The sequence below is a fragment of the Carcharodon carcharias genome, chromosome 13 (genome assembly GCF_017639515.1).
Source record: "Carcharodon carcharias isolate sCarCar2 chromosome 13, sCarCar2.pri, whole genome shotgun sequence".
Lineage (NCBI taxonomy): Eukaryota > Metazoa > Chordata > Chondrichthyes > Lamniformes > Lamnidae > Carcharodon > Carcharodon carcharias.
Window position 1 is genome coordinate 79,513,318 of NC_054479.1, and position 18,307 is coordinate 79,531,624.

Below are 18,307 nucleotides of genomic sequence, written 5' to 3' on the forward strand. Positions count from 1 at the left end.
ACACCCTGTACTATTTCCGTAGGACAAGGTGTACAATTTCTGTTGGACACGGTGTACAGTTTCCATCGGACACGGTGTACAATTTTGGACACAGTGTACAGTTATCCATTGGACACGGTGCTCAATTTCCATTGGACATGCTGTTCTGTTTCCGTAGGATACGGAGTACAGTTTCCGTAGGACAAGGTGTACAGTTTCCGTTGGACATGGTGTACAGATTCCATTGGACATGGTGTTCAGATTCAATTGGACATGGTGTACTGTTTCCGTTGGACACGGTGTACAGTTTTCTTTTGACACGGTGTACAGTTTCCGTTGGACACGGTGTACACTTTACGATGGACACAGTGTACAGTTTGCATTGGACATGGTGTACTGTTTCCGTTGGAAACGGTGTACACCTTCTGTTGGACACAGCATACTGTTTCCATTGGACTCGGTGTACAGTTTCCGTTGGACACGGTGTACAGTTTCCGTTGGACACAGTGTACTGTTTGCGTTGGACATGGTGAACTCTTTGTGTTGTACACGGTGTACAGATTCCATTGGACACAATGTACAGATTCCGTTGGACATGGTATACAGATTCCGTTGGACATGGTGTACAGTTTCCGTTGGACACAGTGTACTGTTTGCGTTGGACACGGTGTACAGTTTCCGTTGAACACGGTGTACAGCTTCCGTTGGACATGCTGTACAGTTTACGTTGGATACGGTGTACAGTTTCCATTGGACACGGTTTACTCTTTGCGTTGCACACAGTGTACTGTTTCTGTTGGACAGGCTGCACTGTTTCCATTGGACACATTGCACTGTTTCCATTGGAAAGGGTGTACAGTTTCCGTTGGACATGATGTAGAGTGTGCATTGAATATGGTGTACTTTTTCCATTGGACACCGTGTTCAGTTTTCGTTGGACACCTTTTGCTCTTTCTGTTGGAAACGGTGTACAGTTTCCATTGGACACAGTGTACAGTTTCCTTTGGACATGGTGTACTGTTTCCGTTGGACTTGGTGCTCAGTTTCAGTTGTACACGGTGTACTGTTTTCGTTGGACACGGTGTACTGTTCCATTGGACACGGTGTACAGGTTCCATTGGACATGGTGTTCAGTTTCCGTTGGACATGGTGTACTGTTTCTGTTGGACATGGTGTACAGTTTCCGTTTGACACAGTTCACTGTTTGCATTGGACACGGACTACTGTTTCCATTGGACTCGGTGTACTGTTTGCATTGTACATGCTGTACAGTTTCCATTGGACACAGTATATTGTTTCCATTGGACATGGTGTACAGTTTCCATTGGACACTGTGTACATTTTGCGTTGGACACAGTGTACTGTTTCCATTGGACATGCTCTGCAGTTTCTGTAGGACACGGTGTACTCTTTCCATTGTACACGGCGTACAATTTGCGTTGGACACGGTGCACACTTTGCGTTGGAACGTTGTACAGTTTCCTTTGGACACGGTGTACTGTTTCCGTTGGACACGGTGTACTTTTTGTGCTGGACACGGTGTGCAGTTTCCGTTGGACACGCTGTACAGTTTCTGTTGGACACAGTGTACAGTTTCCGTTGTACATGATGTACAGATTCCGTTTGAAATGGTGCGCAGTTTGCATTGGACAAGGTGTACTGTTTGCATTGGACATGCTGTACAGTTTCCGTTGGACACGGTGTATTGTTTCCATTGGACATGGTGTACAGTTTCCGTTGGACACGGTGTACTGTTTGCATTGGACATGCTCTACAGTTTCCGTAGGACATGTTGTACTCTTTCCATTGGACACGGTGTACAGTTTCCATTGGACACGGTGCATATATTGCGTTGGACATGTTGTAAGGTTTCCATTGGACACTATGTACTGTTTCCGGTGGACACGGTGTACTTTTTACGTTGGACACTGTAAAGTTTCCATTGGACATGGTGTATATTTACTGTTGGACACGGTGTACAGTTTCCATTGGACACGGTGTACAGTTTGTATTGGACACGGTGTACAGTTTCCGTTGGACACGGTGTACAGTTTGCCTTGGACACGGTGTACAGTTTCAGTTGGACACGGTGTACACTTTGTGATGGACAGGGTGTACAATTTGCATTGGACATGGTGTACACTTTGCTTTGGACACAGTTTACAGTTTGCGTTGGACATGGTGTACAGTTTCTGTTGGACACGGTGTACAGTTTCCATTGGACACGGTGCATAGATTGCGTTGGACATGTTGTACAGTTTCCATTGGACACGATGTACTGTTTCCGTTGGACACGGTGTACTTTTTACGTTGGGCACAGCGTACAGTTTCCGTTGGACATGGTGTATATTTACTGTTGGACATGGGGTACAGTTTCCGTTGGACACGGTGTACAGTTTTCGTTGGACACCTTTTGCTCTTTCCGTTGGAAACGGTGTACAGTTTCCATTGGACACAGTGTACAGTTTCCTTTGGACACGGTGTACTGTTTCCGTTGGACTTGGTGCTCAGTTTCAGTTGGACACGGTGTACAGTTTTCATTGGACACGGTGTACTGTTCCATTGGACACAGGGTACAGGTTCCGTTGGACATGGTGTAGTTTCCGTTGGACATGGTGTACTGTTTCTGTTGGACATGGTGTACAGTTTCCGTTTGACACAGTTCACTGTTTGCATTGGACACGGACTACTGTTTCCGTTGGACTCGGTGTACTGTTTGCATTGTACATGCTGTACAGTTTCCATTGGACACAGTGTATTGTTTCCATTGGACATGGTGTACAGTTTCCTTTGGAAACGGTGTACAGATTGCATTGGACATGGTGTACAGTTTCAGTAGGACACGGTGTACACTTTGCGGTGGACATGGTGTACAATTTCAGTTGGACATGGTGTACAGTTTGCATTGGACACAGTGGACAGTTTGCGTTGGACATGGTGTACAGTTTCTGTTGGACATGGTGTACAGTTTCCTTTGGACACGGTGTACAGTTTCCTTTGGACACAGTTTACTGTTTGCGTTGGACATTGTGTACAGTTTCCATGGGAAATGGTGTACAGTTTCAATTGGACACCCTGTACTATTTCCGGAGGACAAGGTGTACAATTTCTGTTGGACAAGGTATACAGTTTCCGTTGGACACGGCGTACAATTTTGGACAGAGTGTACAGTTTCCGTTGGACACGGTGTTCAGTTTCCATTGGACACGCTGTACTGTTTCCATAGGATACGGAGTACAGTTTCTGTAGGACACGGTGTACAGCTTCCGTTGGATACCGTGTACAGTTTCCGTTGGACACGGTGTACACTTTGCGTTGGAGATGGTGTACAGATTCCATTGGACATGGTGTACAGATTGTATTGGACATGGTGTACAGTTTCCGTTGGACACGGTGTACAGTTTGCTTTTGACACGGTGTACAGTTTCCGTTGGACACGGTGTACACTTTGCGATGGACACAGTGTACAGTTTGCATTGGACACAGTGTACTGATTCCTTTGGACACGGTGTACAGATTCTGTTGGACACAGCGTACTGTTTCCATTGGACACGGTGTACAGTTTCCGTTGGACACGGTGTACAGTTTCCGTTGGACACGGTGTACAGTTTCCGTTGGACACAGTGCACTGTTTGCGTTGGACATGGTGAACTCTTTGTGTTGAACACGGTGTACAGATTCCATTGGACACGGTGTACAGATTCCGTTGGACACGGTATACAGATTCTGTTGGTCACGGTGTACAGTTTCCATTGGACACAGTGTACTGTTTGCGTTGGTCAATGTGTACAGTTTCCATTGGACACGGTTTACTGTTTGCGTTGGACACAGTGTACTCTTTTTGTTGGACGGGCTGCACTGTTTCCATTGGACACAGTGTACTGTTTCCGTTGGAAAGGGTGTACAGTTTCCATTGGACATGGTGTACAGTGTGCATTGAATATGGTGTACTTTTTCCATTGGACACGGTGTACAGTTTTCTTGGACACCTTGTGCTCTTTCCGTTGGAAACGGTGTACAGTTTCCATTGGACACAGTGTACAGTTTCTGTTGGACACGGTGTACTGTTTCCATTGGACTTGGTGCACAGTTTCAGTTAGACACGGTGCACTATTCTCATTGGACATGGTGTACTGTTTCATTGGACACGGTGCATAGTTTCTGTTGGACATGGTGTGCAGTTTCCGTTGGACACAGTGTACATTTTCCGTTGGACATGGTGTACAGTTTCCGTTTGACATGGTGCATAGATTGCATTGGACACAGACTACTGTTACCGTTGGACACGGTGTACTGTTTGCATTGTACATGCTGTACAGTTTCCGTTGGACATGGTGTATTGTTTCTATTGGACATGGTGTACAGTTTCCATTGCACACAGTGTACATTTTGCGTTGGACACAGTGTACTGTTTCCATTGGACATGCTCTACAGTTTCTGTAGGACACGGTGTACTCTTTCCATTGTACACGGCATACAGTTTCCGTTGGACACGGTGCACAGTTTGCGTTGGACACATTGTACAGTTTCTTTTGGACACGGTGTACTGTTTCTTTTGAACACGGTGTACTTTTTACGTTGGACACGGTGTACAGTTTCCGTTGGACACGCTGTAAAGTTTCTGTTGGACACGGTGTATAGTTTCTGTTGGACATGGTGTACACTTTCCGTTGCCCATGGTGCACAGTTTGCATTGGAAATGGTGTACTGTTTGCATTGGGCATGCTGTACAGTTTCCATTGGACACAGTGTATTGTTTCCATTGGACATGGTGTGCAGTTTCTGTTGGGCACGGTGTACTTTTTGCATTGGACACGGCGTACTGTTTCCATTGGACATGCTCTACAGTTTCCGTGGGACACGGTGTACTCTTTCCATTGGACACGAAGTACAGTTTCCATTGGACACGGTGCATAGATTGCGTTGGACACGTTGTACAGTTTCCATTGGACATGGTGTACTGTTTCCGTTGGACACGGTGTACTTTTTGTGTTGGACACGGTGTACATTTTATGTTGGTCATGGTGTACAGTTTCCATTGGACACAGTGTACAGATTGTATTGGACATGGTGTACAGTTTCCGTTGGACACGGTGTACAGTTTTCGTTGGACACCTTTTGCTCTTTCCGTTCGAAACGGTGTACAGTTTCCATTGGACACAGTGTACAGTTTCCTTTGGACACGGTGTACTGTTTCCGTTGGACTGGGTGCTCAGTTTCAGTTGGACACGGTGTACAGTTTTCATTGGACACGGTGTACTGTTCCATTGGAAACAGTGTACACGTTCCGTTGGACATGGTGTACAGTTTCCGTTGGACATGGTGTACTGTTTCTGTTGGACATGGTGTAAAGTTTCCGTTTGACACAGTTCACTGTTTGCATTGGACACGGACTACTGTTTCCGTTGCACTCGGTGTACTGTTTGCATTGTACATGCTGTACAGTTTCCATTGGACACAGTGTATTGTTTCCATTGGACATGGTATACAGTTTCCTTTGGAAACGGTGTACAGATTGCATTGGACATGGTGTACAGTTTCAGTAGGACACGGTGTACACTTTGCGGTGGACATGGTGGACAATTTGCGTTGGACATGGTGTACAGTTTGCATTGGACACAGTGTACAGTTTGCGTTGGACATGGTGTACAGTTTCTGTTGGACATGGTGTACAGTTTCCGTTGGACACGGTGTAAAGTTTCCATTGGACACAGTTTACTGTTTGCGTTGGACATTGTGTACAGTTTCCATGGGACATGGTGTGCAGTTCCCATTGGACACGGTGTACAGTTTCTGTTGGTCATGATGTACAGTTTCCATTGGACACCCTGTACTATTTCCGGAGGACAAGGTGTACAATTTCTGTTGGACAAGGTGTACAGTTTCCGTTGGACACAGCGTACAATTTTGGACACAGTGTACAGTTTCCGTTGGACACGGTGTTCAGTTTCCATTGGACACGCTGTACTGTTTCCGTAGGATACGGAGTACAGTTTCCGTAGGAAACGGTGTACAATTTCCGTTGGATACCGTGTACAGTTTCCGTTGGACACGGTGTACACTTTGCGTTGGAGATGGTGTACAGATTCCATTGGACATGGTGTACAGATTGTATTGGACATGGTATACAGTTTCCGTTGGACACGGTGTACAGTTTGCTTTTGACACGGTGTACAGTTTCCGTTGGACACGGTGTACACTTTGCGATGGACACAGTGTACAGTTTGCATTGGACACAGTGTACTGATTCCTTTGGACACGGTGTACAGATTCTGTTGGACACAGCGTACTGTTTCCATTGGACACGGTGTACAGTTTCCGTTGGACACGGTGTACAGTTTCCGTTGGACACAGTGCACTGTTTGCGTTGGTTATGGTGAACTCTTTGTGTTGGACACGGTGTACAGATTCCATTGGACACGGTGTACAGATTCCATTGGACATGGTATACAGATTCTGTTGGACACGGTGTACAGTTTCCATTGGACACAGTGTACTGTTTGCGTTGGTCAATGTGTACAGTTTCCATTGGACACAGTTTACTGTTTGCGTTGGACACAGTGTACTCTTTTTGTTGGACAGGCTGCACTGTTTCCATTGGACACAGTGTACGTTTTCCGTTGGAAAGGGTGTACAGTTTCCGTTGGACATGGTGTACAGTGTGCATTGAATATGGTGTACTTTTTCCATTGGACACGGTGTACAGTTTTCTTGGACACCTTGTGCTCTTTCCGTTGGAAACGGTGTACAGTTTCCATTGGACACAGTGTACAGTTTCTGTTGGACATGGTGTACTGTTTCCATTGGACTTGGTGCACAGTTTCAGTTAGACACGGTGCACTGTTCTCATTGGACATGGTGTATTGTTTCATTGGACACGGTGTACAGTTTCTGTTGGACATGGTGTGCAGTTTCCGTTGGACACAGTGTACATTTTCCGTTGGACATGGTGTACAGTTTCCGTTTGACATGGTGCACAGTTTGCATTGGACACAGACTACTGTTTCCGTTGGACACGGTGTACTGTTTGCATTGTACATGCTGTACAGTTTCCGTTGGACATGGTGTATTGTTTCCATTGGACATGGTGTACAGTTTCCATTGCACACGGTGCACATTTTGCGTTGGACACAGTGTACTGTTTCCATTGGACATGCTCTACAGTTTCTGTAGGACACGGTGTACTCTTTCCATTGTACACGGCATACAGTTTCCGTTGGACACGGTGCACAGTTTGCGTTGGACACATTGTACAGTTTCCTTTGGACACGGTGTACTGTTTCTTTTGAACACGGTGTACTTTTTGCTTTGGACACGGTGTACAGTTTCCGTTGGACACGCTGTAAAGTTTCTGTTCGACACGGTGTATAGTTTCTGTTGGACATGGTGTACACTTTCCGTTGCACATGGTGCACAGTTTGCATTGGACACGGTTTACTGTTTGCATTGGACATGCTGTACAGTTTCCGTTGGACACAGTGTATTGTTTCCATTGGACATGGTGTGCAGTTTCTGTTGGGCACGGTGTACTTTTTGCATTGGACACGGTGTACTGTTTCCATTGGACATGCTCTACAGTTTCCGTGGGACACGGTGTACTCTTTCCATTGGACACGGTGTACAGTTTCCATTGGACACGGTGCATAGATTGCGTTGGACACGTTGTACAGTTTCCATTGGACATGGTGTACTGTTTCCGTTGGACACGGTGTACTTTTTGTGTTGGACACGGAGTACATTTTATGTTGGACATGGTGTACAGTTTCCATTGGACACGGTGTACAGATTGTATTGGACATGGTGTACAGTTTCCGTTGGACACGGTGTACAGTTTTCGTTGGACACCTTTTGCTCTTTCCGTTGGAAACGGTGTACAGTTTCCTTTGGACACAGTGTACAGTTTCCTTTGGACACGGTGTACTGTTTCCGTTGGCCTTGGTGCTCAGTTTCAGTTGGACACGGTGTACAGTTTTCATTGGACACGGTGTACTGTTCCATTGGAAACAGTGTACAGGTTCCGTTGGACATGGTGTACAGTTTCCGTTGGACATGGTGTACTGTTTCTGTTGGACATGGTGTACAGTTTCCGTTTGACACAGTTCACTGTTTGCATTGGACACGGACTACTATTTCCGTTGGACTCGGTGTACTGTTTGCATTGTACATGCTGTACAGTTTCCATGGGACACAGTGTATTGTTTCCATTGGACATGGTGTACAGTTTCCTTTGGAAACGGTGTACAGATTGCATTGGACATGGTGTACAGTTTCAGTAGGACACGGTGTACACTTTGCGGTGGACATGGTGGACAATTTGCGTTGGACATGGTGTACAGTTTGCATTGGACACAGTGTACAGTTTGCGTTGGACATGGTGTACAGTTTCTGTTGGACATGGTGTACAGTTTCCGTTGGACACGGTGTAAAGTTTCCATTGGACACAGTTTACTGTTTGTGTTGGACATTGTGTACAGTTTCCATGGGACATGGTGTACAGTTCCCATTGGACACGGTGTACAGTTTCTGTTGGTCATGATGTACAGTTTCCATTGGACACCCTGTACTATTTCCGGAGGACAAGGTGTACAATTTCTGTTGGACAAGGTGTACAGTTTCCGTTGGACACGGCATACAATTTTGGACACAGTGTACAGTTTCCGTTGGACACGGTGTTCAGTTTCCATTGGACACGCTGTACTGTTTCCGTAGGATACGGAGTACAGTTTCCGTAGGACACGGTGTACAGTTTCCGTTGGATACCGTGTACAGTTTCCGTTGGACACGGTGTACACTTTGCGTTGGAGATGGTGTACAGATTCCATTGGACATGGTGTACAGATTGTATTGGACATGGTGTACAGTTTCCGTTGGACACGGTGTACAGTTTACTTTTGACACGGTGTACAGTTTCCGTTGGACACGGTGTACACTTTGCGATGGACACAGTGTACAGTTTGCATTGGACACAGTGTACTGATTCCTTTGGACACGGTGTACATATTCTGTTGGACACAGCGTACTGTTTCCATTGGACACGGTGTACAGTTTCCTTTGGACACGGTGTACAGTTTCCGTTGGACACAGTGCACTGTTTGCGTTGGATATGGTGAACTCTTTGTGTTGGACACGGTGTACAGATTCCATTGGACACGGTGTACAGATTCCGTTGGACATGGTATACAGATTCTGTTGGACACGGTGTACAGTTTCCATTGGACACCGTGTACTGTTTGCGTTGGTCAATGTGTACAGTTTCCGTTGGACACAGTTTACTGTTTACGTTGGACACAGTGTACTCTTTTTGTTGGACAGGCTGCACTGTTTCCATTGGACACAGTGTACTGTTTCCATTGGAAAGGGTGCACAGTTTCCGTTGGACATGGTGTACAGTGTGCATTGAAAATGGTGTACTTTTTGCATTGGACACGGTGTACAGTTTTCTTGGACACCTTGTGCTCTTTCCGTTGGAAACGGTGTACAGTTTCCATTGGACACAGTGTACAGTTTCTGTTGGATACGGTGTACTGTTTCCATTGGACCTGGTGCACAGTTTCAGTTGGACACGGTGCACTGTTCTCATTGGACATGGTGTATTGTTTCTGTTGGACATGGTGTGCAGTTTCCGTTGGACACAGTGTACATTTTCCGTTGGACATGGTGTACAGTTTCCGTTTGACATGTTGCACAGTTTGCATTGGACACAGACTACTGTTTCCGTTGGACACGGTGTACTGTTTGCATTGTACATGCTGTACAGTTTCCGTTGGACATGGTGTATTGTTTCCATTGGACACAGTGTACAGTTTCCTTTGGACACGGTGTACTGTTTCCGTTGGACTTGGTGCTCAGTTTCAGTTGTACACAGTGTACTGTTTTCGTTGGACACGGTGTACTGTTCCATTGGACACGGTGTAAAGGTTCTGTTGGACAAGGTGTACAGTTTCCGTTTGACATGGTGTACTGTTTCTGTTGGACATGGTGTACAGTTTCCGTTTGACACAGTTCACTGTTTGCATTGGACACGGACTACTGTTTCCGTTGGACTCGGTGTACAGTTTCTGTTGGACACAGTGTACAGTTTCCGTTGTACATGATGTACAGTTTCCGTTTGAAATGGTGCACAGTTTGCATTGGACACGGTGTACTGTTTACATTGAAATGCTGTACAGTTTCCGTTGGACACGGTGTATTGTTTCCATTGGACATGGTGTACAGTTTCTGTTGGACACGGTGTACCTTTTGCATTGGACACGGTGTACTGTTTCCATTGGACATGCTCTACAGTTTCCGTAGGACATGGTGTACTCTTTCCATTGGACACGGTGTACAGTTTTCATTGGACACGGTGCATATATTGCGTTGGACATGTTGTAAGGTTTACATTGGACACTATGTACCGTTTCTGTTGGACACGGTGTACTTTTTACGTTGGACACAGTGTACAGTTTCCATTGGACATGGTGTATATTTACTGTTGGACACGGTGTACAGTTTCCATTGGACACGGTGTACAGTTTGTATTGGACACGGTGTACAGTTTCCGTTGGACACGGTGTACAGTTTGCCTTGGACACGGTGTACAGTTTCAGTTGGACACGGTGTACACTTTGTGATGGACAGGGTGTACAATTTGCATTGGACATGGTGTACACTTTGCTTTGGACACAGTTTACAGTTTGCGTTGGACATGGTGTACAGTTTCTGTTGGACACGGTGTACAGTTTCCATTGGACACGGTGCATAGATTGCGTTGGACATGTTGTACAGTTTCCATTGGACACGCTGTACTGTTTCCGTTGGACACGGTGTACTTTTTACGTTGGGCACAGCGTACAGTTTCCGTTGGACATGGTGTATATTTACTGTTGGACATGGGGTACAGTTTCCGTTGGACACGGTGTACAGTTTTCGTTGGACACCTTTTGCTCTTTCCGTTGGAAACGGTGTACAGTTTCCATTGGACACAGTGTACAGTTTCCTTTGGACACGGTGTACTGTTTCCGTTGGACTTGGTGCTCAGTTTCAGTTGGACACGGTGTACAGTTTTCATTGGACACGGTGTACTGTTCCATTGGACACAGGGTACAGGTTCCGTTGGACATGGTGTAGTTTCCGTTGGACATGGTGTACTGTTTCTGTTGGACATGGTGTACAGTTTCCGTTTGACACAGTTCACTGTTTGCATTGGACACGGACTACTGTTTCCGTTGGACTCGGTGTACTGTTTGCATTGTACATGCTGTACAGTTTCCATTGGACACAGTGTATTGTTTCCATTGGACATGGTGTACAGTTTCCTTTGGAAACGGTGTACAGATTGCATTGGACATGGTGTACAGTTTCAGTAGGACACGGTGTACACTTTGTGGTGGACACAGTTTACTGTTTGCGTTGGACATTGTGTACAGTTTCCATGGGACATGGTGTACAGTTCCCTTTGGACACGGTGTACAGTTTCTGTTGGTCATGATGTACAGTTTCCATTGGACACCCTGTACTATTTCCGTAGGACAAGGTGTACAATTTCTGTTGGACAAGGTGTACAGTTTCCGTTGGACACGGCGTACATTTTTGGACACAGTGTACATTTTCCGTTGGACACGGTGTTCAGTTTCCATTGGACACAGTCTATTGTTTCCATTGGACACGGTGTACAGTTTCTGTTGGTCATGATGTAGAGTTTCCATTGGACACCCTGTACTATTTCCGGATGACAAGGTGTACAATTTCTGTTGGACAAGGTGTACAGTTTCCGTTGGACACGGCGTACAATTTTGGACACAGTGTACAGTTTCCGTTGGACACGGTGTTCAGTTTCCATTGGACACGCTGTACTGTTTCCGTAGGATATGGAGTACAGTTTCCGTAGGACACGGTGTACAGTTTCCGTTGGATACCGTGTACAGTTTCCGTTGGACACGGTGTACACTTTGCGTTGGAGATGGTGTACAGATTCCATTGGACATGGTGTACAGATTGTATTGGACATGGTGTACAGTTTCCGTTGGACACGGTGTACAGTTTGCTTTTGACACGGTGTACAGTTTCCGTTGGACATGGTGTACACTTTGCGATGGACACAGTGTACAGTTTGCATTGGACACAGTGTACTGATTCCTTTGGACACGGTGTACAGATTCTGTTGGACACAGCGTACTGTTTCCATTGGACACGGTGTACAGTTTCCGTTGGACACGGTGTACAGTTTCCGTTGGACACAGTGCACTGTTTGCGTTGGATATGGTGAACTCTTTGTGTTGGACACGGTGTACAGATTCCATTGGACACGGTGTACAGATTCCGTTGGACATGGTATACAGATTCTGTTGGACACGGTGTACAGTTTCCATTGGACACAGTGTACTGTTTGCGTTGGTCAATGTGTACAGTTTCCATTGGACACGGTTTACTGTTTGCGTTGGACACAGTGTACTCTTTTTGTTGGACAGGCTGCACTGTTTCCATTGGACACAGTGTACTGTTTCCGTTGGAAAGGGTGTACAGTTTCCGTTGGACATGGTGTACAGTGTGCATTGAATATGGTGTACTTTTTCCATTGGACACGGTGTACAGTTTTCTTGGACACCTTGTGCTCTTTCCGTTGGAAACGGTGTACAGTTTCCATTGGACACAGTGTACATTTTCTGTTGGACACGGTGTACTGTTTCCATTGGACTTGGTGCACAGTTTCAGTTAGACACGGTGCACTGTTCTCATTGGACATGGTGTATTGTTTCATTGGACACGGTGTATAGTTTCTGTTGGACATGGTGTGCAGTTTCCGTTGGACACAGTGTACATTTTCCGTTGGACACAGTGTACAGTTTCCGTTTGACATGGTGCATAGATTGCATTGGACACAGACTACTGTTTCCGTTGGACACGGTGTACTGTTTGCATTGTACATGCTGTACAGTTTCCGTTGGACATGGTGTATTGTTTCCATTGGACATGGTGTACAGTTTCCATTGCACACGGTGCACATTTTGCGTTGGACACAGTGTACTGTTTCCATTGGACATGCTCTACAATTTCTGTAGGACACGGTGTACTCTTTCCATTGTACACGGCATACAGTTTCCGTTGGACACGGTGCACAGTTTGCGTTGGACACATTGTACAGTTTCCTTTGGACACGGTGTACTGTTTCTTTTGAACACGGTGTACTTTTTGCTTTGGACATGGTGTACAGTTTCCGTTGGACACGCTGTAAAGTTTCTGTTGGACACGGTGTATAGTTTCTGTTGGACATGGTGTACACTTTCCGTTGCACATGGTGCACAGTTTGCATTGGACACGGTGTACTGTTTGCATTGGACATGCTGTACAGTTTCCGTTGGACACAGTGTATTGTTTCCATTGGACATGGTGTGCAGTTTCTGTTGGGCACGGTGTACTTTTTGCATTGGACACGGTGTACTGTTTCCATTGGACATGCTCTACAGTTTCCGTGGGACACGGTGTACTCTTTCCATTGGACACGGTGTACAGTTTCCATTGGACACGGTGCATAGATTGCGTTGGACATGTTGTACACTTTCCATTGGACATGGTGTACTGTTTCCGTTGGACACGGTGTACTTTTTGTGTTGGACACGGTGTACATTTTATGTTGGACATTGTGTACAGTTTCCATTGGACACGGTGTACAGATTGTATTGGACATGGTGTACAGTTTCAGTTGGACCCGGTGTGCAGATTGCATTGGACATGGTGTACAGATTCAGTTGGACACGGTGTACACTTTGCAATGGACATCGTTAACAATTTGCGTTGGACACGGTGTACAGTTTGCATTGGACACAGTGTACAGTTTCCTTTGGACACGGTGTACAGTTTCTGTTGGACACGGTGTACAGTTTCCGTTGGACACAGTGTACAGTTTTCGTTGGACACAGGTTACTGTTTGCGTTGGACAAGGTGTACAGTTTCCATGGGATATGGTGTACAGTTCCCTTTGGACACTGTGTACAGTTTCCATTGGACATGATGTACAGTTTCCATTGGACACCCTGTACTATTTCCGTAGGACAAGGTGTACAATTTCTGTTGGACACAGTGTACAGTTTCTGTCGGACACGGTGTACAATGTTGGACACAGTGTACAGTTTCCATTGGACACGGTGTTCAGTTTCCATTGGACATGCTGTTCTGTTTCCGTAGTATACGGAGTACAGTTTCCGTAGGACACGGTGTACAGTTTCCGTTGGATACCGTGTACAGTTTACGTTGGACACGGTGTACACATTGCGTTGGACATGGTGTACAGATTACATTGGACGTGGTGTACAGGTTGCATTGGACATGGTATACTGTTTCCGTTGGACACGGTGTACAGTTTTCTTTTGACACGGTGTACAGTTTCCGTTGGACACGGTGTACACTTTGCGATGGACACAGTGTACAGTTTGCATTGGACACGGTGTACAGTTTCCGTTGGAAACGGTGTACAGCTTCTGTTGGACACAGCATACTGTTTCCATTGGACACGGTGTACAGTTTCCGTTGGACACGGTGTACAGTTTCCGTTGGACACAGTGTACTGTTTGCGTTGGACATGGTGAACTCTTTGTGTTGTACACGGTGTACAGATTCCATTGGACACAGTGTACAGATTCCGTTGGACATGGTATACAGATTCCGTTGGACATGGTGTACATTTTCCGTTGGACACAGTGTACTGTTTGCATTGGACACGGTGTACAGTTTCCGTTGGACACGGTGTACAGCTTCCGTTGGACATGCTGTACAGTTTACGTTGGACACAGTGTACAGTTTCCATTGGACACGGTTTACTCTTTGCGTTGGACACAGTGTACTGTTTCTGTTGGACAGGCTGCACTGTTTCCATTGGACACAGTGCACTGTTTCCATTGGAAAGGGTGTACAGTTTCCGTTGGACATGATGTAGAGTGTGCATTGAATATGGTGTACTTTTTCCATTGGACACGGTGTACAGATTTCGTTGGACACCTTTTGCTCTTTCTGTTGGAAACGGTGTACAGTTTCCATTGGACACAGTGTACAGTTTCCTTTGGACACGGTGTACTGTTTCCGTTGGACTTGGTGCTCAGTTTCAGTTGTACACGGTGTACTGTTTTCGTTGCAAACGGTGTACTGTTCCATTGGACACGGTGTACAGGTTCCATTGGACAAGGTGTACAGTTTCCATTGGACACAGTGTACAGTTTCCTTTGGACACGGTGTACTGTTTCCGTTGGACTTGGTGCTCAGTTTCAGTTGGACACGATGTACTGTTTCCGTTGGACACGGTGTATATTTACTGTTGGACATGGGGTACAGTTTCCATTGGACACGGTGTACAGTTTTCGTTGGACACCTTTTGCTCTTTCCGTTGGAAACGGTGTACAGTTTCCATTGGACACAGTGCACAGATTCCTTAGGACACGGTGTACTGTTTCCATTGGACTTGGTGCTCAGTTTCAGTTGGACACGGTGTAGTCTTTTCATTGGACACGGTGTACTGTTCCATTGGACACAGGGTACAGGTTCCGTTCGACATGGTGTACACTTTCCGTTGGATATGGTGTACTGTTTCTGTTGGACATGGTGTACAGTTTCCGTTTGACACAGTTCACTGTTTGCATTGGACACGGACTACTGTTTCCGTTGGACTCGGTGTACTGTTTGCATTGTACATGCTGTACAGTTTCCATTGGACACAGTGTATTGTTTCCATTGGACATGGTGTACAGTTTCCTTTGGAAACGGTGTACAGATTGCATTGGACATGGTGTACAGTTTCAGTAGGACACGGTGTACACTTTGCGGTGGACATGGTGGACAATTTGCGTTGGACATGGTGTACAGTTTGCATTGGACACAGTGTACAGTTTGCGTTGGACATGGTGCACAGTTTCTGTTGGACATGGTGTACAGTTTACTTTGGACACGGTGTACAGTTTCCATTGGACACAGTTTACTGTTTGCATTGGACATTGTGTACAGTTTCCATGGGACATGGTGTACAGTTCCCATTGGACACGGTGTACAGTTTCTGTTGGTCATGATGTACAGTTTCCATTGGACACCCTGTACTATTTCCGGAGGACAAGGTGTACAATTTCTGTTGGACAAGGTGTACAGTTTCCGTTGGACACGTCGTACAATTTTGGACACAGTGTACATTTTCCGTTGGACACGGTGTTCAGTTTCCATTGGACACGCTGTACTGCTTCCGTAGGATACGGAGAACAGTTTCCGTAGGACACGGTGTACAGTTTCCGTTGGATACCGTGTACAGTTTCCGTTGGACACGGAGTACACTTTGCGTTGGAGATGGTGTACAGATTCCATTGGACATGGTGTACAGATTGTATTGGACATGGTGTACAGTTTCCGTTGGACACGGTGTACAGTTTGCTTTTGACACGGTGTACAGTTTCCGTTGGACACGGTGTACACTTTGCGATGGACACAGTGTACAGTTTGCATTGGACACAGTGTACTGATTCCTTTGGACACGGTGTACAGATTCTGTTGGACACAGCGTACTGTTTCCATTGGACACGGTGTACAGTTTCCGTTGGACACGGTGTACAGTTTCCGTTGGACACAGTGCACTGTTTGCGTTGGACATGGTGAACTTTTTGTGTTGGACACGGTGTACAAATTCCATTGGACACCGTGTACAGATTCCATTGGATATGGTATACAGATTCTGTTGTACACGGTGTACAGTTTCCATTGGACACAGTGTACTGTTTGCGTTGGTCAATGTGTACAGTTTCCATTGGACACGGTTTACTGTTTGCGTTGGACACAGAGTACGCTTTTTGTTGGACAGGCTGCACTGTTTCCATTGGACACAGTGTACTGTTTCCGTTGGAAAGGGTGTACAGTTTCCGTTGGACATGGTGTACAGTGTGCATTGAATATGGTGTACTTTTTGCATTGGACACGGTGTACAGTTTTTTTGGACACCTTGTGCTCTTTCCGTTGGAAACGGTGTACAGTTTCCATTGGACACAGTGTACATTTTCTGTTGGACACGGTGTACTGTTTCCATTGGACTTGGTGCACAGTTTCAGTTAGACACGGTGCACTGTTCTCATTGGACATGGTGTACTGTTTCACTGGACACGGTGTATAGTTTCTGTTGGACATGGTGTGCATTTTTCGTTGGACACAGTGTACATTTTCCGTTGGACATGGTGTACAGTTTCCGTTTGACATGGTGCACAGTTTGCATTGGACACAGACTACTGTTTCCGTTGGACACGGTGTACTGTTTGCATTGTACATGCTGTACAGTTTCCGTTGGACATGGTGTATTGTTTCCATTGGACATGGTGTACAGTTTCCATTGCACACGGTGCACATTTTGCGTTGGACACAGTGTACTGTTTCCATTGGACATGCTCTACAGTTTCTGTAGGACACGGTGTACTCTTTCCATTGTACACGGCATACAGTTTCCGTTGGACACGGTGCACAGTTTGCGTTGGACACATTGTACAGTTTCCTTTGGACACGGTGTACTGTTTCTTTTGAACACGGTGTACTTTTTGCTTTGGACACGGTGTACAGTTTCCGTTGGACACGCTGTAAAGTTTCTGTTCGACACGGTGTATAGTTTCTGTTGGACATGGTGTACACTTTCCGTTGCACATGGTGCAAATTTTGCATTGGACACGGTTTACTGTTTGCATTGGACATGCTGTACAGTTTCCGTTGGACACAGTGTATTGTTTCCATTGGACATGGTGTGCAGTTTCTGTTGGGCACGGTGTACTTTTTGCATTGGACACGGTGTACTGTTTCCATTGGACATGCTCTACAGTTTCCGTGGGACACGGTGTACTCTTTCCATTGGACACGGTGTACAGTTTCCATTGGACACGGTGCATAGATTGCGTTGGACACGTTGTACAGTTTCCATTGGACATGGTGTACTGTTTCCGTTGGACACGGTGTATTTTTTGTGTTGGACACAGTGTACATTTTAGGTTGGACATGGTGTACAGTTTCCATTGGACACGGTGTACAGATTGTATTGGACATGGTGTACAGTTTCCGTTGGACCCGATGTACAGATTGCATTGGACATGGTGTACAGTTTCAGTTGGACACGGTGTACACTTTGCAATGGACATGGTTAACAATTTGCGTTGGACACGGTGTACAGTTTGAATTGGACACAGTGTACAGTTTGCATTGGGCACGGTGTACAGTTTCTGTTGGACACGGTGTACAGTTTCCATTGGACACGGTGTACAGTTTCCGTTGGACACAGGTTACTGTTTGCGTTGGACAAGGTGTACAGTTTCCATGGGATATGGTGTACAGTTCCCATTGGACACTGTGT